This window comes from Alexandromys fortis, unplaced genomic scaffold (assembly GCF_014885135.2).
Source record: "Alexandromys fortis isolate MF-2015 unplaced genomic scaffold, M_Fortis_MF-2015_v1.1 scaffold_65, whole genome shotgun sequence".
NCBI classification, from domain to species: domain Eukaryota; kingdom Metazoa; phylum Chordata; class Mammalia; order Rodentia; family Cricetidae; genus Alexandromys; species Alexandromys fortis.
Genome location: NW_026067986.1, coordinates 7,365,602 through 7,389,199, shown reverse-complemented (window position 1 = coordinate 7,389,199; position 23,598 = coordinate 7,365,602). Strand labels below are relative to the sequence as shown.

General features: G+C 44.3%; 1 protein-coding gene and 1 long non-coding RNA gene across 3 annotated transcripts in view; one reads left to right on the top strand and one right to left on the bottom strand.

The window, feature by feature from the left end:
• Stat4 (signal transducer and activator of transcription 4) overlaps window positions 1-23,598 on the bottom strand; it is a 78,705-nt gene that overhangs the window by 44,356 nt on the left and 10,751 nt on the right. The window lies entirely within an intron of this gene.
• On the top strand, window positions 2,628-5,344 carry LOC126511881 (uncharacterized). Its single transcript, XR_007594803.1, has 3 exons — window positions 2,628-3,108; window positions 3,416-3,531; window positions 4,560-5,344. It is a non-coding gene; the product is annotated as an uncharacterized lncRNA (long non-coding RNA).

Genomic DNA, 23,598 nt, shown 5'->3' with positions numbered 1-23,598 from the left:
GTAAGGTGCTAGCTACCAAAGCCTGACAACCCAAGTTCAATCCCTGGAATCACATGGGAAAGGAGAACCAACTTCTACAAGTTGATTCCTGACCTCCCCAGATGTGGCCTGGGATGCACACCATATGCGTATCACGCCACACACACACACACACACACACACACACAGAGGATAATATATCTATCTATCTATCTATCTATCTATCTATATATAGATATAAAGCCATGGTTAATGAAAATGAAGAAAATCATTCTTTCCTATTCTGCCGATGAACTGTGAATTTGTGACATCTTAGAAAAGCAGTCTCATAACTCTCAAGTTTTAAAACGCTTATTATTGTAACTAGTAAGTACATCTCTAGACCCCGATCCTGTACACCTTAAGGCAGGGGACCCGTGACCATCTACGCACAACCGGCAGTACGGAGACGGCACACTGAGCAGGACTTGCGCGGTAAATCACCCGTGTGCCCACACTGCAGACCGTTTGTCCCCCATGGATGAGAGAGGGCTCCTGTGAAGTCAGACTTGGAGAGCAGAGAAATGAATAATAAGGTTTCGCTTTTGTCAGTGGTAAACTCTTGACATCATCACTTACGAAACCCCGTAACCACACACACACACACACACACACACACACACACGTTCGCATGGGCATAATTCACATATTTGCCGCTTTTATTTAACCGTGGGATCATGGATGGGAAAAGCTGCACACTTAGCTCTGAGCGTGGATGTCTGTAAGGGTGGTGATGCTGTACATGGAGGTGAGCAATAAAGAAGTGAGAAAATATTAAATAAAGCTGAATATGAAATTCCATCTGCTTTAGGGGAAGTGGTAGCTGGGTATTGATGGTGCAAGAGTACAGAAAGATGGGAACCGAAAAGTAAATAGAGGTTGCATGATTTTGGTGGAAATTTGCGGGGTTTTTTTTTTTCCCTTTCTTTTTAGACTTGTCAATGTCATTTGAATTTTCATGAAGACCTGCATAGTTTAAGCAGTCAGAAAAACACAAAGCGGTTTTTAGTCTCATGAGTTCTGTTGGTAGTTTTTAAAAGTGGTTTATATAATGATCCAAATATGGGGCCATCGGAACCCGAAACAAGAAGTGGAGAGAGACTCTTTCGATCCGAAGAAATAAAACCATTCTGTGGGTCGACGTTTGAGAAGCAGCCTCCAAAGGGCTACTACACGTCTGGAATCCACCTCGGTTGGTGTGGAAGTGCGGACACTAACCGAAACACGAGGAGGGATTAAGCTGAGGGTGTGGCCAACAGCCCATAACTAATGGAGAATTAGTGCTTGAATAACCTGTAAGTCAGCTGCAGACGCGAGGACAGGATCCAGAACCTCTGCCCCGGCACCTAGAGTGAACTTCACAGTGACTGCCGTGTTACCCAAGTGTCTGCCTGGGGTCCCTTTCTCCAACAGGACACGGTTGAGAAGCATCTAATAGAGGTTCTGTGGTTCTCAAATGTCAGCATCAGGCTGGCCCAGGCCACCATGACCTTCTTTCCATTTTAACCAAATGTATTTGCCTCCATCCCTCAGCCCCTTGCTGATTTGGAGCTCAATAAGAACGTGTTCCCCCTTCTCTTATCCTTTTGGGTGAAACCTCATATTAAGCCACGTGTTTGGATATCCTATGTCCTCTGGGCACTAGTGATGCTCTTGACAGCCTGACCCAGCAGCGCTTGAACACAGCCTCGTGGTGATGGCTTCCCTAGAAGAAGGTCCTGGAAAGTCCTCAGGATTTAAGGTTAAATCTAGGGCCTTAGATGCTTTTGTGCCTTCGTTAACAATGACATTTAGAGAAAGGCCACCCCCTCCCTATGCCTTCATTCCTCCCGTGTGAAGTGCAAGCCCCGCTTTCTCTCTTGAGCGGTGAGAATCAAGTGGGATGTTGGCATGATCGCAATCAATCATCAAATTAAGGTCATTACACATGTGTTTTTTGATTGCACAAGTAAAAATATCCTTTGTGGAAACTTTTTTAAATGCAAAATCACTAAGATTCAGGAAAATCCCCAAGAAAATAAAAATCATCTGAATTCCTGCATAACTGATCTTAATATTTTGATATATTCCTGAATATTTTCTCCATGTGTGTAGTCTAGAGGCATACATTAAAAGTACATTTCAAAGCATACTATGCATCACTGTTAATCTGCGATTTCACTTATACTTTAAGACATTAAAATTCTTCAAAAATATAATTTTAATAATGATTGAATGGTGATTTTAGCCCTGGTCTGATTTTTTATAAATATTTTTTTTCATTTAGATTTTTGTATTTTCACCATCAAAGTGTTTTTTATTAACCCAAACTTGCTAAATTATAACATTTAGATCTTGCTCACTTATATTTTTACCTTGTTAGAAAACTGAACAAGATTCATGAAAATACTCCAGACATTGATTTTATTTATAATTTCTACTTCCTATGCAATCTAATGTTACTTAATATGCCACAAACTCTGTAAACTTGATCCATAAAGGTTCATTTGAAATGGTCTCTCCTAACATTACAATATTTTTCCAGATTATTACTTTGGGGTTTAAATTTGACGCTTTGAAATGGCTTCCTAGGTCTCAGAAGCGTAAATTAAACATTACATGTCCTTAGTACCAAATCAATGTCAGATTTCTGTTCTCGTTTTCATTCTGTGTTACAAAATAACAATACTTTGCTTTGGATCATTATACACTCCGCGTTTTACTTTGGACTTAAGAGGATCAGGGTTAAGTTTTATGTTGGTTCCAAATGAAAACCATATTAATAGCAGGAGGACGCCATCAGCTTCCACCGCCACTTTTGTGCGCCGCCTTCGGCTCCTCCCTTTTATCGTTTCTTTTGCTTGTGTGTTGCTTTGCTACCTGATCTCTGCTGCCTTTGCGCGTCTTCTCCAGATGTTTGTGGAGGTGGACTACTGTGCTAACAGCACTGACTCCTCGGCTTACTGGAAGCACTTTTGCACACAGCCCTGTCTCCATTAGCACCCTTGGGGGATAACGTCCCTCTCAGTGCCCACTGTGGGCTGTTGCGCTGATAGAGTGGGGGTCATGGTTCCGCCACACACGTTCAGACAACAAGCATCGGCCTTGCAGGTGGTCTTCATATATATTTGTGCAAACACATGCATTCTTATGTCTCTGTGTGGGCAACGTTAATATTCAAAGACAAAAAAAAGCTATCGGCTTGAGGGAGGGGTGTGAGGGAGGGTTTCTGGGAGGGTGGAAAGAAAGTGACATAATCCTATTTCAGTTAAAGGCATTTAAACTTCTTAAAAATAAAAGTAAACTAAATAAAAAAACCATCCAGGGGCCCATTTTCCTTCATTTATCTCCCCTGCTCATCTCCACTCTTAACTTGAAGACAAATCTCATCGAGCACTCATTGTTACTCTCTGTTTAGCTTGAAGGAAGCCGTGCAGAGGGATGGTTTCCCCTGGGCTCTGTAAGACAGTACAGCACTGTGTGCAAGCCATTCACCCATCTCTGGTGATCAACGGCAGTTTGAGACCAGGAGCAGTAAGTAGTGAAGTGTCCTAGGTATCGGAGCCTTTTTTTATAACGCTGTCATGTAAAATACCACTCAAATAACCACAGAACACAACTCTGTGTGGAAAAAAAAAATGCATCTTTCTGTTTGCAACTAAATTTCCCAAACAGAAGAAATGCATGGGAGCCTGATGGGGTTGAAGTTCACCACCGTAAGACTAGGGTGGCTGATATCACCATCCTTCCACGTGTCTTTATTTTCCAACTTTCCTGTAGTTAATATATAATACTTGTATATAAGATGAAAAACCCATTCTTCTAATGGGACAGAACAAGGCCCACTTGTACAGGAACCAGCAATGAATAGAACTTTCCTCATGTATCAAGTCTAACACTTTCTGGGAGAAGATAAGATTGTATTGTAGACACTTGGCATCTTTGTTCATTTATACCAAAGAGAAAATGAGAAAAGAGAAAAAGAAGTTCCCAGTGGGTATTTATGAAAGACTTTGGTTTGTTCATTTGCATTGCCCTGGCTGGCCCAGAACTCACTGTGCAGCTCTGACTGCCCAGGAGCTCACAGATAACAGCCTCTCTCTGAAGCCCCTTGCACCAGCTATGAAAGTGAGCTTTGTTTTTCAGACTTGGGATTTAACGGACCAGAAAACTTCAGCACAAGATTCTGGAGCGGGAAACGAATATCTTAAAGGATGCACCACTGTAGGGACCACTTCTTCAGCCTGCAGAATGGCTCTAAAAACCCTTGCTATGCGAGCCCGAGAACGGGAGTTTGGGTCTCAGAACCCACAGCAGGAGAGGCCCCACTCCTGAAAGCCTTTCCTTGACCTCCCCACATGTGCCCCGTGACATGCTTGCACACACAGGCATATGTCATGCACACATGTATGTGAAATAATAATATATAATAAAACAAACATTAAAACATGGAATATTCCTTTCCAAATGACTACAAAGAGTGTATATCATCACAGCAATGTCCCGAGAAAGAAATAATGATGACAATTAACTACTCTTGGTTTTTTTTGTCATCCTGCCAGCTGGTGAAAAGCAAGCTAAATATGACTGCTGGCTGGTGGCTTGAGACCTTCTTACACCGAGACTCGACTCTCCTGGTGTTCCTACTTCCAGATACAAAATCCTGGCTCCTAGAGACAGAATCACCTGAGGGACAAGGGTCAGGTAGGTGTTTCAGAAGGCCAGGGAGCATCAAGTTTGGCATTGATTTTTAGAGAGAAGCCCTCCTAGACCCAGTGCTCTTTAGATCCATCACAGCTTCCCCTCATCAACTATAAAATAATACACATAAACAAATGTCCCTAAAATAAATGCCGGGATGTGGGAAACCAGTTTTAGCATCCAATTCTGTGATGGATGACTAGCCAGAATTCACCCCTCCTCCACGCCTTTTTTCCACAAGCAAACTCACCAGCCTCTCCTTCCCACTATCTGAGAGCTAGGCTCCTGCCTCTGCCCTTGCTTCCCCCCACAGGGTTACTTCAACACGGCAGCTGGAGTGGCCATGCTAAATACATTTCGGATCGCACCATCCCCCTATCCCAAACCTCACTCCCCAAGATCTTCTCAATTCAGAATGAAATCCTGCGCGAACCAAGCGCCACAGCACGGAGAGTCTGGCACACTGCACAGACTCACACGCCCTCTCTGAGAAGAGGAGACTTGGGACTGGAGGAAGTCAAAAGAGACAGCTCGGTCGTTCAGAGCACTTCCTGCAGAAGACCCCAGTACAGCTGCCAGCACCTATGTTGGGTGGTTCTCAACACCTGTAACTCTGGCCCAAAGGGATCCGATGCCCTTCTCTGGCCTCCGCAGGCCCCCCCACACACACACAGGTGGCATTCACCTGCACAGACACACGTGTGTGCACATAAATAAAACCATCATAATAAATATACATCGTTTTTAAAATAAAGGGTCAGTTGTATACAGCTGCCAACTTCGGCTGTTGATCAACAGTACAGTTGATTATTTCATTAAAAATTCTTTGTTTTTTTCAGGGTGTACATAAAATTCATACCTATTGTTTAAGATGGGGAAGATAGGGAAAGAAAATATGGAATCTAAGTCATCACTGTGATGCCAGAGAGAAGCACGGAGGGCATTTTGATATCTTTCCTTCCGACCTGACGTTTCCCTCTACAATCTAGACACACAATGTGCACTCCACGTGCACGCTCGTTGTCCATTGTCTTCACTTAGCATCTTCACCTGCGTCTTCAGAATAGTAAATAAATGAATGCCGTCGGCGGGTCTGGCTGAGCCAGGATCTACCAGGTCATTTCCGCCTTAAACTCTAAGGTTGCCTGACTTATATCCACAGAGCGCCAGCATGTTTGTTAAATGGAAAACGAGTAACCCAGGCAGCTAGAGTGGGGGAAAATGTGGGCAAGAGCACGGGGCCTCGTAGATGGTCTGAGATGCCAAAGCTGTCACCTGGGGCCTCCTGTGAAGGCTGCAGGTCGGGGCAGGGGCCAAGGAGGAATTCTGCCCGGGGAGCCCTGGCCTTGGTGGAAATGCCAGGAGCTGGAGAGGCGTTAGACTCCCAGTTCCTTGTTTGCCTGCTTCTCTGCCAGTCTGCCTCAAGCCAAAAATAATCATCACCCCCCCCCCCCCCCCCCCCCCCCCCCGCTAGAACATGCTACAAAAGAACTTGTACTCTCGAGGTCTCTCTGTGTTTCTGGGGCTTTATTTTCTGCAAATAAATTACTTGGTCTGGGAGCTTTTCCAGCTTGACAGAGCAGGAAACAAAACTTGTGCCCAGTGCTGTTTAAATCCTGTGATGTAGTAGATGCTGTGAGAAGCGAAATTAAATATGTCCAGTCTAAGGAGCTTTCTGGGAAAAAAAAAACGTGTGTGAACCAACAGATCGTTTCAGGAAAGCAAACACACTTCCTTTAGGAGCATAGCAAGACAGCACCCAGAGCCTTTTATCTGGAGGATAACATGAAACTCCATTCTCATGAAAGAGTATTCCTGGAATCCTCCGGGGGGGGGGGGGGGACATTGCAAAGCAAGAGAAGCTGAACCCTGTTCCAGGGAGAAGAGGTATCGAGTGCTTGTCAATGTACCCAGGTTGTCAGCCAAACAAATCCGTCTCAGTAGATGCATATAATAAATTCCAATGCTCTACACATTTCCCCACTCGGCAGGAGCAACCTAGAGGTTTGTGGAACAAAATGTATTTGTGACACTCGTTCTAAATGCTTTACAAATTAGTATCTGTGGTTTCCAAAATCTTTGGTGTGAAAATCGTTTTAATGGCAGGGTTCAAACCTGAGTGTGTTGATCTCAAGGGATGTGTAGAGTCTGTTTAATTACCGAGACAGCAATGTAACCTCCTTCCCTCGTTCGTTTCCCGCCTAGTAATCGTCTTCGAGAAAGGGGCCGTCCACGCCGAGTTCTAGTTGCGGCACGGCCTATGAAAGGACGCGTGGATGACCCTGGGAGTGGTGGGCACTGTGTCAAGCTCTTCATCTGATTTATGTCCTCTAGTCGTGGTTACTTCCTGATGCTCCTGGCGGGCACAGCTCTGCGGCTACCGTAGTTTTCAGGGAAGACCAGAGAACAAGGAGCTGCTACAAGACACGCGGGTAATAGAGTAGGAATCCGAGACGGGGCGGCTGACCCAGGAGTACACACACACAGGCCAGCGTACGCTACGCTCGACAGACATTCTTCCCACAGTTTGTTTTGGTTTTAGAAAGGTCTGTGTGCCTTCAGTTTTCCCTGGCAAAGGGAAGATATTAAGAATCGAATTCCTTTGCTTTCAAACTAACTGTCATCATCACTTTCCGATATAAAGAGAATCTCAAGGAAGGATCTACATAGTTCTAGAGCGAATATTATTATATGGAAGGTCCCCAAATTTCTGCAGGATAAAAGCGCTCCAAGAATCTATAGAACACATTTAAAAAAAAAAAAAAGATGGAGTCTCAATAGTCTATGCCAGCCTTCAATTCCCTGCGTGTCTGAGGATGACCTTGAACTTCTGATGCTCCAGCCTCCACCTCTGGGATGCTGGGATTACAGGTGTGCACCACCACACCCAGTCTGTTCGGTGTTGAGTATGATTCCAGGCCTTCGAGCATGCTAGGCCAGCACCCCATCAACTAAGCTAGAGCTACCCTTCAGAACAATTCTCCTGATTACTACCCTCCAGAACAATTCTCATGGTTACTATTCACGTTTGATAAAAAACAGCCACTTCCATGATCTTCAAAGACGTATAGGCATCCATGAAGTTCATCAGAGATGAAACAGGGATGTTATCCGTCATTAAAGCAGCAGAAACAACTTAGACTAGACCACCATCACCATGAAGAACAGGGACGGAACTGCCTTCTATCGAGGAAGGTCATCTTGAATACACACACACACTCACACACATGCAAACACACATACACATGCACACACACGCATGCACACACCACACACATGCACACACATGAACACACCACACACATGTACGCACACATGTGCAAACACACATACACGCACGCATGCACACACGAACGCACGCACACACACGCATGCACACACACGCGTGCACACACACCACACACTCGCACATGTGCAAACACACATGCATATACATGCACGCACACGCATACACACACAAACACACGCATGCACACACACCATACACACGCATGCACACACGCGCACACATGCACACATACCACACACACACACACACACACACCCATTTGGAGAAACAGATTCAGAAACTGGCATTAGATATCCTGGGATAAGAACATCAAATACAATTGTCCAGGAGGGGCCTCGGAGGAAGGAGGGAAGAGACAGGCAAATACTGCTGGCCTCGCTCGCCACTTCGTGCGTGCGAGTTCCACACTGTTAAAGGCGGGTGAGTCTTCCTCTTTAGAAAAGGAAATCTTTTTGGTTAGCATCAGCAAATCAGGCAGTGAATAAGCTAAAAAGAGAAAGCGGGCGCTTTGCCTGAGACCTCGGCTCTGTGGTCAGGCCTGACAGAAGCGACCAAGTCGAAAGGTCACAGCCAAAGCAAGCGCTGTTCACTCATGGAACCCGCCCCCTCTAAATTTCTAAAACACTGAGAACAAGCCACTCCGTTTTGATAAAGATTCACAAAAAAACAAAAACAAAAAAAGATTTACTCAATTAAATTTTCCATGTGTACCAAATATCTGAAAAACAAGCGTTTGTGTGACTTCTCTTTCCATCTGGCAAACCAGAAACCACTGGGCCTCTATTGGAAAATCACCAGGTATTCGCTTTATTTATTTTCCTATCTACAAAGGCACTCGCCAACGACCAGAAGCATTCACACACCGACAGGCCTTGACAGTGTGCCATGTTTCATCCTGTGGAAAGAAGGGTTTGAGATGTCTGGTGAGCACATTCACGATCAATACCCCTGGAAGCCAAGCGAACTCAATGCCTGTGTAGAGAGGGGAGGAAGCCAAGAGGAAATCAGATGCCCTTTGATGAATTCTTTCAGGGTAGCTGAGATGATGGCTCAGTAGGTGAAGTGCTTGCTGCTGCTGGCACAGGAACCTGAATTCAAATCCCCAGAACCTACATCACTTCAAAAAGGTATGTGTGCCTGGAATCCCGAGCTCTCCTGGTTAGTAAGATAGGAGGTGAAGGATAATCCCTGGGAGTTTGAGGGCCACCTAGCCTGTGTGTGACCTTGTCTCAAGCAAGGAGGAAGGCAAGGGCTGGCCCTTGATGGTGTCCTGTGACCTGTGACCTACACTTATGTGGCATGTCCCACGCGCTCACACACATAGGCACACCAAAGACTTGAGAAATTCGGTTCTTCTTGGAAACTTCCAGAGCGGGAGAAGGGGGTGTTAAACCACGTTTTCCAACCCCTTCCTTCAGGCTTTCACTTGGCCAGCACCTCAGAACCCTTGCTGTCATCTCCCCTACTCTGGTCACATCCCTCGGCAGCATAGGTACTATGATTCACCTGTTCCTAGACAAGAGAACCGAGGGCTCACGAAATGAATTGTTCTGAGAGGTCATATACCTTCTAAGAGGGCTGAGCGAAACTCCAGCTAGGTTTCAGAACCCCCGAATGTCCTTCTGTTACAGTGTCGGGAGAGTTTCCTCCGCGCTAACCATCCTTCTTCAGTGTTTAAGCCAGGTCGGAGTTTTCATATTCCAGGAGCGTCAGAGACGTTTTCACCGTGACGGTTCCCATACCTGCCCTTCGGCACCAACCCCACTGCGGCTTTATGTGGTCCTGTTCTGATTCACCAGGACTGTGTTCCTGCGCATTTGAAGTTTTCTCGCGTTCCTCTGACAGGGTGCCCTGGCAACTCCTTTGGGTTTCTCACAGCTGTGGTTTACTAATTAGTACCTGGGAAAGTGCCTGTGTTTGTTATCTTCGCTGAGGGAATGGTTTCTCATGGCCATCCTTACATTAAAATATGCCAAACGGGACAGCTTACGTAGAGATTCGTTTTATGTCTAGACCTCAGAGTTTTATGTTAATGATCCCTGTTTGGTGAATAACACTCACCAAGATATAAAAGCCAAAGCAAGCCATGTTAAATGTCTAATTCCAAGTGTAGGAAACACACGTCTACCATTTGGCGGTTCCATGAACCACGATCGCGCCACGTTCTAACGGCAGTGCGCTTTCCGAAATCCCAGGCGATTTCCTCCTGAGAAGGACTCCGGACGCGCAAGGCACTGACTACAGGTATATGGCACGGGAAAGAGAGATGCTTAGGATCCGAGACGTGAGCCAGCCGTTATCCAGGTCTGGAGCTCGCGCGAAGTGGTCCCCTACCAGCGTGAAGAATTTCAGGATGGTTAAATACTGTAATCTCACTGTGATAGTGGTTGCATAACAATAGGCTTTTAATAAAGATCTTGAAATGTCAGAAACCATGTGTTAGAGGGAAGAAAGAGGCAATTTGGGGATATAATCTACCTATGTAACACTTCAGGCTCAGACTCTGGATTTGGGAAGACAGATTTGTCTCAATGCTTTTACCTCTGTCTCTGTGACCTTTGGCAGTTCTGTGACCTTCCCAGGCCCAGATTCCATCACTTCTGAAATGGAGGAAGTATGGAGTACCTGCCAGGGTTTTCTGATGATTGCGGTGATAAAAGCAGTTAGTACTCTGTTGGACTAAACACATAGTGAGCATCCCTGTTATTTTAAGACGTCTACGTGCATAATAGGAATTTGTAGGGTTATGCTTGTAAGTTTTAACTTAGATATTATCTAAGCACAATCTATACGTGTGCAATGTTGTGGTAAACTCAGAAGCAGTAAGGAATCGATCTATAAAGATGAAGTTCTTATCGTTATGGTTATGAGTTTTATAAACATCATGTTTTGTGTGTAACCCCTTTGCGTGTGGTACTTTTTTATGTGAAGCACAGGTACTGTCTTCAAGCCAAACCAAAAGGGGGGGAAATCTACCATATCTAGCCTTCTAGTCGGTCAAAGACAGAGAATCTTGGAAAACAGTCACTCATCTGTGCATCCCACTGTGCCCGCATCCCGCACGGTTGCTCCGCCCGCCTTCATGCACCTAGAACTCGCTCTGGTCCACGCCTTCCAAGTCTCCTGCTGCCCCACCCCTCCCGTGCCTTCACACGGTCTGGTTCACCTGCAAGACCTGCTCCTGTCTTGTGTATGATTACCCTCTCCGTGTACTCAAATCCTGGACCAGCGGACACTAACCAAAGCCAGGGGCCACTGACGCCATTTGCCCCACCCATTTGTAATCAAGGATCCTCAACACCGTTCTGGGTGCTGAAAAGACGCCACATAAAACGAGCAGGCACCCTTTGTCCCGCTCTTCATGAACTTGACCTCCAGCTTAATACGCAGGTTACGACGGTCCCTTACTTTGAGGGGTGCAGCGGGATTACATAGTTTAGGATTTACACGAGACAAACTATTAAAAATGATGAAGGGGCCGGGCAGTGGTGGCGCACGCCTTTAATTCTAGCACTCGGGAGGCAGAGGCAGGCGGATCTCTGTGAGTTTGAGACCAGCCTGGTCTACAAGAGCTAGTTCCAGGACAGGCTCCAAAGCTACAGTGAAACCCTGTCTAAAAAAAAAAAAAAGAAAGAAAGAAAGGAAGGAAGGAAGGAAGGAAGGAAGGAAGGAAGAAAGAAAGAAAGAAAGAAAGAAAGAAAGAAAGAAAGAAAGAAAGAAAGAAAGAGGAAAAGAAAAAAGATGAAGCGGAGAGAAAGTATTGTCATTGATGGGACAAAAAAACCATTTCATTTAAATAACTGGTCACAAAAATTCCCACAAGGTTAGCAAAGCTTTGTGTGAGCCCCTTTTCCATGGCTGACCCATCTAGCTGAACAAGCCTAGATCAGCAAACTAACAAGGCTGAATTTGTCCAAGAGATTCCAGTAAGCCTTTGGGTTTCTGGAAAGGTCTCCCAAGGCAGCTGGGAGCTGCCGGGGCTGTGTTGCTGTGTGATTCCCGTGTGGAGGAGGACCATAATAGCTAAAGATAAACAGAACACTTCATATCATCGCTTCAGCCAAAGGGCTTGGGGGACGGTAGAGACACAATAACCCCAGGCAGCCAGCAGAATGCGGCCCCCGTGGTGACTGGCTCTTCCCTTTCAGCATTCTCTTTTCTCATAGAGGATTTGCAGAAGAGAAGGCTAGGGTCCCGAGTGTTCAACACAGAGAAAGTGATTTGTGTAGCAAACACATCTTCAAATGCATCGCGTCTCATATTCTTGCCCCTTGCGGGCTCTCACCCCCCCCCACAACACCCCCAAACAGGAGTCTCCCCGGAGTGGAGAGCTGTCATTATGCAAGGTTTCTGAAGAAAGCTGTGGTCTGAGCCCAGGTGTGAGATACAGGAAGCTGCTGTTATAATTCAGTCAGGGCCACTACGGTTTTACAACTGAATTGCTGCCGTCAAGGCAAGAATTATTAATGAAAGCAAATGTCTTAGTAAAGCCACGGGGATAAGACCAGATATTACCAGAATTCTTTCCCTCAATGTGAGTTTTGCTGATAATTTGTTACATTCACATCGGTTATACCTAAGGTTCTCTTCAGATTTAAAATGCTATTTTTGTAAGTTTCCCGAACACACTATCATAAAGGGATAAAGTGGTATATAAAATGAACACACTATAATAAGCAGATAATGTATCAAATTAATATCAGTGAAAGCACAAGAAATAATCAAGACAGAAGCATTTCAGCCAAGTTTCTCTTGTTGTTCTCACCTCCTCTATAAGACGTCACAGGAAGTCACAACTCCGAGCTACAAGGCTTGTGTTTGCCACTCCCTGCGCGCGGGCACAGTCAGCCTTGGTGAGAACACTGTCCTAATGTTGCCTTGCACGGGACATTGTTTTTGCCTGCCTGTCACCAGGGCTCGCCTACCAAAGGAGTTCACTTGTCCCAGACCTAGGGCTGCATGGATCCCGACGGCCCTTGGCTATCTGTTGGGGGCTTCCTGCAGAGTAGGTAGACAGAAGCTGGGGTGTGCCTCTAATTCGGTGTGGCAGCCACACAGGACTGAGTGGGGGGCAGTAAGGCTGTTCCCACTATCGTGACCCAGATGTACGTTCTTCGCGGGTTGCCACTCTGCCAATGTTGTGATTTTAGAATCGATATGCTGTTCCATTGTTTGTGATTTAAAAAAAAAATGAACATCTTCTTCACACGTTCACTCATATATATTTTTGTCAAGCCAGAAAAAAAATATGATTTCCACCAACACATTGGAACACCCGTCACACACTAGATACTGTAGTAAGCATTGAGATCCTACAGCTGATATAATTTGACGTCCAGGCCAATCCATTAGAACTCAGTTTCCCCAGAGCCCACTTGGAATGTGATTCCGGCCATTGGCTCTCTGAAACTCACAGTAATAGACAACAGATCTGCCCAGCATGGAACACTGCTGACTTAGAGGCACAAGTGCACAGACACTCGGAGACTCATGCTCTTGAGACTGGGGGTGATTGTGATGGGGACCGATTTGATCTGGCCTCTGACGCAGACGCAGCGGTTGGGGTTAATCCGCGTGTGTCTTTTAGGATTTCCTTTTCCATGGCTTTAGGCAACGTGGTAGGAAGCATTTGGTTTGCGTTTCAAGGGTCTTGTTGTGTAGCACAGGCTGACCTTGAACTCAGGATCCTCCTGACTCAGCCTCTTCCCCCCCAGTGCTGGGTTGTCTGTGCCATTATGATTAGCTAGAATGATTTTTTTGTTATTGTTGTTTTGAAATATGGTGTGAGTGGCCAAGAGGAGGATATTTCTTAAAGCCCAGGCTGGTCTGAAATTCGCAGTGTGCCTGAAGGTGACTTTGATCTCCTGACCTGAAATTACAGGCTAAAGAGCAAACCCAAAACAACAGAACCACATCTCCATCCATTCATCCAAATGACAGATATTTTTAGAAGCCAGTATGAACCCCAGACTTCTCTCCAAACTAAGAACAGGGGGCACCGGTTTTCTTTCTTTAAAAGATGTATTGATTGTCTGGGTGCCGCATACATGCAGTTCTCAGGGAGACCAGAAGAGGGGGCTGGGTCCCCATAACTGCAGTCAGAGATGGTTGTGCGCTGCCATGTGGATGCTACGAATTGAGCCAGGTCCCCAGGAGAGCAGTTGGTGCTTTGAACTGCAGAGCCCTCTCTCCAGCCGCCCCCCTTTCTCTTTCACCTTTGTGCTAACAGAAAGTTTTCAAATAATAGAGAAAGGAGGATAAAGCATGTTTCAAAGTATTCACACACCACCCCAACCATCTCTTTCGTTGAGAGGCAGGCAAGCCTAAAATAGTCGCGTACGCCTGCACCCTCTTCGGCAAACGCTCCTGTGATGATGCACTCAGCAGCCTAATTCCATCCATCACCTGTACCTACTCTACAGGCACGATCCTCTCCAAACGAGGTACCTGGCAACCTCAGAATCTCCTGCACGCCCCGCCGACATCAGGTTTCGTGTCCTCTCTGGGCAATGGTAGACAGTCTCTACTCAAGCGCATTCCCGACGCGCCAGAGTACAAAGAATGGTAGGGCTCAATTGAGCCTGGACGGGTTTTGGGTGTGTGTACAGTAAGGTGAAATTATGTTTTTAGGGTAAATCCCATATGTATGACCTAGTACCAATGCATAATTGGGCACACATATGATTAAATCAAGTACACTATGGGTAGGGACATGTCCAATAGAAAAACAGCTTGTTGGTCGGTCATACGTCAATCCCAATACTCATGCTATACCCCTTGGGAATCAAACTTCTCCCCCTCTAGAGCTCCATAAAAGACGTGCCGAATTGGAGTCCTTAAACACTCTCATCCTGAGGACGGCTGTCCTTTCTGGCAGCGTGACCTTCGATCTGTATTACTTCTGTGCTCTGAAGAGTTATCTCCTCTTTTCTAAAAGTCTGTGTGAGCCCTTGTTTTTAAGTCTGGATAAGAAGCTAAAGAGCCCTGAAACATCCAACCCTGAGTCTAGCCACGGGCAACGAAGTCACACAGTAGCAAACAGAGCAGCCCATTCTCGCAGCTCCCATGCCGGCAGGGCCATTTCTCCTCTGCACAGATGAAGGCCTCTAGGGGATCGGGCTCCCGATCTGTGATTTCATTCCTCACTTCAATAGAGTCTAGAGTTGCTGGCGTTCTGCCCGAGGCTGTCCCTTCTAAGTAGTGCCCTTGCAGCTGGCAGCCATGCCTCGCCCTTATGCCAGACAGATGCACTGACAGCCCCTGCCCGTGCACCCAGGGAAAGACTGGGACTCGCTAGAAGAATGAATACAGAGAGCCCACACGACTGCTGGTCTCACTGCCAGACCAGGGAAACGGGCACACACCAAGATGCAGCTTTGGGGGCAGGGTATGGACTGGTTTTCCCGATTTTCTGTTTCTCTGCCTGGTCATTGGTGCAGGATGTAAACTGTCAGTGATGCTGTGGTCCTAGGAATACAGATTCTCTGGTCTTCATGCTACCTTACCGGATTTCAGGCCCTTTCTATGTGTCTCATTTGGTTGTTTACTCATCTGTGCGCAACTGGACAGAACGCCAACTCCCACCGCTGGCTCCCTGCTTGCAGTGCGAGTCCCCATGTGAGGCTGGTTCTTGGTCCAGGCTCTTTTATGACCTCGAAACTCAGAACCTAACTTCCAACCATTTACAGAGAAGGAAGTAGTCCTTGATAAATTATGTGGTTTTGGATATATGTTATACAGAGATCACATTCAACACATATCAGTTGGAGGGGGTTCAAATTGTGCTCTGATGATATCATTTTGTTTTTGTTGCATTGAGAATTGATCACAGGGCTTTCTGCACACTGGATAAACATTCCAGCAGTAAGCCATCTTCATAGCCTTGGTATTCTGACTTTAAATGCTTTGCTCTTTGTTGACTAATCCTACGTGGCTACCTAACAGTTCAGACAAGGCCATCTCAGTTGGACAGGACTGCTACAGCATCCATTTGGAATCGCGGGACAAAGTTGAGAACGCCGATGAGCTGTTGGAAAAACCACAATCCCTACGAAAAATCGATTCTCGTGACATGGGATATTTTGAGAAAGGTCATGAATTCATTATACTATGCTTTCATTAGAAATATGGAGACCATGTGTACTCTGGCCTGTGCGTGGACCTGAGAACTGAAGGAAAAAGAGTAATAAAATGTGTGAGCCAGGCATAGTGGCTCACCCCCGTAATCCCAGCACTCAGGAGGCTGAGTCTGGAGGATTGTTGAGAATTCGACGCCAGGCTGGTTTACAGAGCGCCAGGGAGAACAGGAACAAAATACGTTAGATCTACTGTGTGTGATTAAACGGGGAAGGGATCATTTTTTCAGTGCAACAATGGAAAAATAACAACGTCCCTTTGTTCGCTGCATCCATCGAAGCTGGCGAAAGCTGAATGGGCTGGTGTTCTCACAGATCTCTGACCTCTGAGCACCTGTCTATGGGAGTCTTCCATTTTCTACGTGGGCCCCCCCTCGGCTGATCTTCCTGCTGCACAGCCGCTCTGCCCACCGAGTTATAGCACAGCCCTTGACGAAAGAAAGCCAGCGGGTGTCATTTCAGGACCCCCCAAATTCTCTAAGGCCATCCTGACTTCAGATTCCGCCTTCTACAGAGTGGCGTTGCCTCGCATTAAGCGCTTTCGCGAGTGTGATTTATTCAATGGTCCTGTTCTAGGCTAGCCCCTCGCTCTAAAACAATACTTCAGGTGCCCTCATTAGACTATTACTATTATCAGCTGATTCTTACCTATCTAAAGTGGTAGCTGCAGTAATCAAGTGTCAGGATGTGCTCGAATACTAAGGGTTGCAAGAAAGCAGAAGAGAGAGAAAGCAATGCAGATTTTAATAGCACACGGAGCAGGCAACATGGAACACGGTGCATGGTGGAGTGGGGGAAACTATGTCCCAGGAAGGGATATGGCACAGATGAACAGGAGTGCTGGTGTGGGAGGTCCTTCTGTCCATGTGCTGCTTTTATTGGTTAATGAATAAAGAAACTGCCTTGGCCTGTTGATAGGGCAGAACTTAGGTAGGCTTGCTGGGAGAAAGAAGGGTGGAATCAGGAGAAGCCATGGAGCCGCTTGTTGAAACTTTGGTGGTAAGCCACAGCCAAATGGCAATACACAGAATAATAGAAATGGGTTAAATTAATATAAGAGTTAGCCAATAAGAAGCTAGAGCTAATGGGCCAAGCAGTGATTTAATTAATATGGTTTGTGTGTGATTATTTCAGGGCTCTGAGCAGCCAGGGACCAACAAGCAGCCTCCGACTACATTCATTCCCACTACAGAGTGCATTTTAGGAACACAAATTATGCGATTCGTGTATCTTCCATCGCTTGTTGTAATTGTGATCTTCTTGCCCAGGACACACAGCTTTGTCCCTGAATCACCGTCCCTCACCTACCCTCATTTCTAAACCCACCTCTACCTGCACAATCGGAAGTACAAGCAGAGCCAGAAATCTACATTTTAACAAGCTCATTTAGCAAGTGAATTTTTTTTTTATCACCAAGTATTAACTGAAGGAGACCACTCGACCCACACAGTTTAAGAGGAAGACAGATGGGACAGAATGCCCCCCACAAAAAAACCAACTACACCAAACTATTGCCTCTGTCGAAATAAACCAGATACGCCATTTTTCATTTATCAAGCCTGCAAAAATGAAAACCCTCTGTCCCACTCACTCCATGCGGGTGATGAAATAAGCTTTCACACACCGTGGTGGGGATGTGAACCGGCACATTACCAGAGGACAACCCGGCAATTCCTATCAGAAGGCTCAACATTTTTCATGCCTTTGACACAGCAATCCCACTTCCGGGAACATATCCGAAGGCTGTGGTGTTTAAGAATAATAGGGATAGAAGGAGAAGTCCAACTCAAAAGCACAGAAAATATATTCAACAAAATCATAGAAGAAAATTTTCCCAACCTAAAGAAAGACATGCCTATGAAGATGCAAGAAGGAAGCTTACAGAACACCAAAGAGACTGGATTAAAAAAAAAAGTTCCCTCACCACATAATAATCAAAACACTAAAAATACAGAATAAAGAGAAAATATTAAGAGCAGCAAAGGAAAAAGGTCAAGTAATATAGAAAGGCAGGCCTACCAGAAATACACCTGACTTCTCATTGGAAACAACGAAAGCCAGAAGGTCCTGGTCAAGCATTATGAGACATTAAGAGACCCAGACTACGATACCAACAAAACTTTCAATCACCATAGAAGTACAAAACAAGATATTCCATGACAGAACCAGATTTAACCAATACTTAACCACAAGCCCAGCCCTACACAAAGTACTAGAAGGGAAACTTCAACCCAAGGAAGTTAGCAACATCCACAAACACACAGACAATAGATGATCTCACAGCANCCAGACTACAATACCCAGCAAAACTTTCCATCACAATATGGTCAAAGAACAAAACAAGATATTCCATGACAATACCAGATTTAACCAATACCTAGCCACAAACCCAGCCCTACACAAAGTACTAGAAAGAAAACTCCAACACAAGGAAGTTGGCTCTATCAACAAAAACGCAGACAATTGATGATCTCACATCAGCAAATCCCAAAGAAGAGAAAAAGACACAAATTAATGTCACCAACAACGAAAACTAAATTAACAGGAGATAGTAATCGCTGGTCATTAGTATCCCTTAATATAAATAAACTCAAATCACCTATAAAAAGACACAGGTGAACAGATTGGATACAAAAACAGAACCCATCCTTCTGCTACATACAAGAAACACACCTCAACCTCAAAGACAGACATCGCCTCAGAGTAAAGGGTTATAGAAAAAATTTTCCAATCAAATGGTCCTAAGAAACAAGTTGGTGTGGCTATCCTAATATCTAACAAAATAGACTTCAAACCAAATCAAAATAGACCTTTCATATTAGTCACAGGAAAAATCCATTAAGAGGGAATCTCAATATTTAACATCAATACCCCAAATACAAGGTCACACTCATTTGTAAAAGAAACACTACTATAGCTTAAATCACACATTAAACCCACACACTAATAGTGGGAGACTTTGACACCCCACTCTCACCATTGGACAAGTGTATCAGACAGAAAATTAACAGAGAAATAAGAGAACTAACAGATGTCATGATTCAAATGACCTTAACAAACATATATAGAATATTCCATCCAAACATAAAAGAATAGACTTTCTTCTCAGTACCTCATGGAACTATCTCAAAAATTGACCACATTCAAACCTCAACAGATACAAAAATGTGAATAACCTCATGTATCTTATCAGATCACCATGGCTTAAAATTAAAATTCAGCAGCAAAACTAATTTCAGAGAGCCCATAAATACATGAAAATTAAACAGTGCTCACCTAAATCATCAATGGGTCAAAGAAGAAATAAAGGAAGAAATCAAAGATTTCCTAAAATTTAAAGAAAATGACCACACAGCATACCCAGATTTATGAGACACAATGAAAGCAGTGTTAAGAGGAAAATTCATAGCACTAAATGCCTACACAAAGAAGCTGGAAAAATCTCACACTAGTGAGTTAATAGAACACCTGAAATCTCTAGAACAAAAAGAAGTAAACTCACCCAGGAGGTCTAGATGGTAGGAAATAATCAAATTGAGAGCTGAAATCAACAAAATAGAAACAAAGAAAACAAACAAAGAATCAATGAGACAAAGAGTTGGTTCTTTGAGAAAATCAACAAAATAGACAAACCTTTATTGAAACTAACCAAAAGGCAGAGAAAGAATATCCAAATTAACAAAATCATAAATAAAAAGGGGACATAACAACAGACCTGGAGGAAATCTAGACAATCATTAGGTCATATTTCAAAAACCTGTATTCCAGAAAATTGGAAAACTTAAAGGAAATGGACAATTTTCTGGATAAATATCACTTACTAAAATTAAATCAAGACCAGATTAGCAAATTAAATAAACCCATAACTGCTAAAGAAATAGAAACAGTCATCAAAAATCTCTCAACCAAAAAAAAGCCCAGGGCCAGATGGTTTCAGCACAGAATTCTACAAGATTTTCAAAGAAGAACTAATACCAATACTCCTCAAATTGTTCCACACAATGCAAATAGAAGAAACATTGCCAAACTCTTTTTATGAGGCTATAATTACCCTAATACCCAAACCACACAAAAGGCATTACTAAGAAAGAAAATTACAGACCAATCTCCCTTATGAACATTCATGTCAAAACACTCAATAAAAATACTGGCAAACTGAACCCAAGAACACATCAGAAAAACCATCCACCATGATCAAGTCGGCTTTATCCCAGAGATGCAGGAATGGTTCAACATATGAAAATCTGTCCATGTAACCACCATATAAACAAACTAAAAAATAAAACCACATGATCATCTCATTAGATTCTGAAAAAGCCTTCTACAAAATACAACATCCCTTTAGGATAGAGGTCTTGGAGAGAGCGGGGATACAAGAACATACCTAAACACTATAAAGGCAGTATACAGCAAGCCAACAGCCAACATCAAACTAAATGGAGAGAAACTCCCAGCGATCCCACTGAAGTCAGGAACAAGGCAAGGTTGTCCACTCTCTCCATATCTATTCAATACAGTTCTTGAGATTCTAGTTAGAGCAATAAGACAACAAAAGGAGATCAAGGGGATGCAAATAGGCAAAGAAAAAATCAGACTCTCATTGTTTGCTGATGATATGATAGTTTACCTAAGGGACCCCACAAATTCTACCAAGGAACCTCTATAACTCATAAAAAAAACCTTCAGTAATGTAGCAGAATACAACATTAACATGAAAAAATCAGTAGCCCTCCTTTACAGAGATAATAAATGGACTGAGGAGGAAATCAGAGAAACATCACCCTTCACAGTAGCCACAGATAACACAATATATCTTGGAGTAACTCTAGCCAAACAAATGGAAGACCTGTATGACAAGAACTTTAAATCTTTGAAGAAAGAAACTGAAGACACCAGAAAATGGAAAGATCGCCCATGCTCTTGGGTGGTAGAATTAACATAGTAAAAATGCCAATCTTACCAAAAGCAAATCTACAGATTCAATGCAATGCCCATCAAAATCCCAGAAAAATTCTTCACAGACCTCAAAAGAACAGTACTCAACTTCATATGGAAAAGAAAATATGCCAGGATAACCAAAACAATCCTGTACAATAAAAGAACTTGGGGAGGCATCACAATTCCTGACTTCAAACTTTACTACAGAGCTACAATACTGAAAACAGCCTGGTATTGGCAAAAGAACAGACAGGAGGATCAATGGAACTCAATTAAAGACCTGGATATAAATCCACATACCTACAAACACCTGATTTTGATAAATAAGCAAAAAATACAAAATGAAAGCAATTCAATGAATGGTGCTTGCATAATGGATATGAACATGTAGAAGAATGGAAATAGATCCTTATCTGTTGCCATGCACAAAACTCAAGTCCAAATGGATCAAAGACCTCAACATAAAACCAATCACACTGAACCTCATAGAAGAGAAAGTGGGAAGTACACTTCAATGCATTGGCACAGGAAACCACTTCCTCAATATAACCCCAGTTGCACAGACACTGAGAAAAACAATTAACAAATGGGACCACCTGAAAATGAGAAGTTTCTGTAAAGCAAAGGATACGGTCAACAAGATAAAACGGCAGCCTACAGAATGGGAAAGGATCTTCACCAACCCTACATCGGATGGATGGAGGGCTGATCTCCAAAATATACAAAGAACTCAAGAAACTGGTCATCAGAAGAGCAAATAATCCAATAAAAAATGGGATACAGACCTAAATAGAGAACTCTCAACAGAGGAATCTAAAATGAAAGACACTTAAGAAATGTTCATTATCGTTAGCCATCAGAGAAATGCAAATCTAAACAACTCTGAGATTCCATTTTACTCCTGTCAGAATGGCCAAGATCAAAAACACTGATGACAACTTATGCTGTAGAGGATGTGGGTTAAAGGAACCCCTCCTGCATTGCTGCTCGAAATGCAAACTGGTACAGATGCTTTGGATTTCAGTATGGCGTTTTCTCAGAAAATTAGGAAACAACCTTCCTCAAGACCCAGCAATACCACTTTTGGGTATCTATCCAAAGTATGCTCAATGGTACCACAAGGACATGTGCTCAACTATGTTCATAGCAGCATTCTCAGCTTCCTTCCTGTTCTTTCCCCAGTTCTCATTGTTCTTCTAGCCCGCTTTGGTTAGAAGCTGAGCCTTCTCTCTTCCCATTTGTTCTCAACACTACTTTTCAAAACCAGTTCCTCCGCCCTCAGAAACGGATGCCTTCGGGAAGTCAAGTGCACATTGATCTTGTGGTGTCTGGACTACATTTGCAGTGATGTGGCACGTGACCTGCTGGTCCATGGATAGGCACTGGTTAAGGCAGTGTTCGTATTTTCAGCATCAATTAGATGCAACACGGGGCCCTTTACTTACTCATTGGGGTGGACATTAAGCACTGGAAATGCAAAGATCAATGCACACTGGGAACGTGGTCTTGGAGAAGAGACGGACATTAAATATATAGACAATGTTCTTCGTGTTAGCTGCCAACAGCACAGACCATATCAAACATCTTGTGGCCTCACCTCCCTTCCCCAAACTAATTTTTAAGATGCATCGCTATCTGTGCGATAACCCAAATTAAGCGACTATATCGTCTCATTTTTAATTCTCTCGCGTTTTGTATCTTTTCAATTATATATCAATTCTTTACCAACTTATCTTCCACTCCCAGCACCTAGCCTTCATTCTATTGTCCCTGCCAAGATCACGATCCCATTTCTTTCTTGCTGACTCCCAGCTAGCCTGTGTGTGGAGTATGTGTGTCGTGTGTGTGTACGTGGGTCTGTGGTGTGTATGTGTGGTGTGTGTGTGGTGTGTGTGTGGTGTGTGGTGTATGTGTGGTGTGTGTGGAGTATGTGTGTGGTGTGTTGGTGTGTGTGAAGTATGTGTGGTGTGTGTGTGTAGTGTGTGTGTGGTGTGTGTGGTGTGTGTGGTGTGTGTGTGGTGTGTGTGGAGTGTTGTTGGGATTAATGAGTCCTGGCCTTCAGCTGCTCTTCCCTCCTAGAACCTTCTAATTAAAGTTACTAGAAGCTGTGCCTAGTTTAGAGGATCAGAGGATGGGATTATCACCTGTTGGCCATTGGCTGCAGGGTATTTAAGTCTCCATGGTGCTAATAAGGGGGGGGCTTTGGTATCACTGTTAAAATGTCTGTGTGTTGGTCTGTCTCTGCCTGAGTATTCTCAACATCCAGCCCCTTGCCTGAAGCTCGCGAACTGGGTTATAGCGCACAGAGCGCAGACACGGGGGCACAGTGAGCGGCAGAGTGTGTGTGGTGTGTGTGTGTGTGTGTGGTGTGTGTGTGGTGTGGTGTGTATATGGTGTGTGGGTGATGTGTGTGTATGTGTGTGTGGTGTGTATGTGTGGTGTGTGTATGTGTGTGTGTGGTATGTGTGGTGTCTGTGTGGTGTGTGTGTGTGGTGTGTGGTGTGTGTGTGGTGTGTGTGGTGTATTGTGGTGTATGTG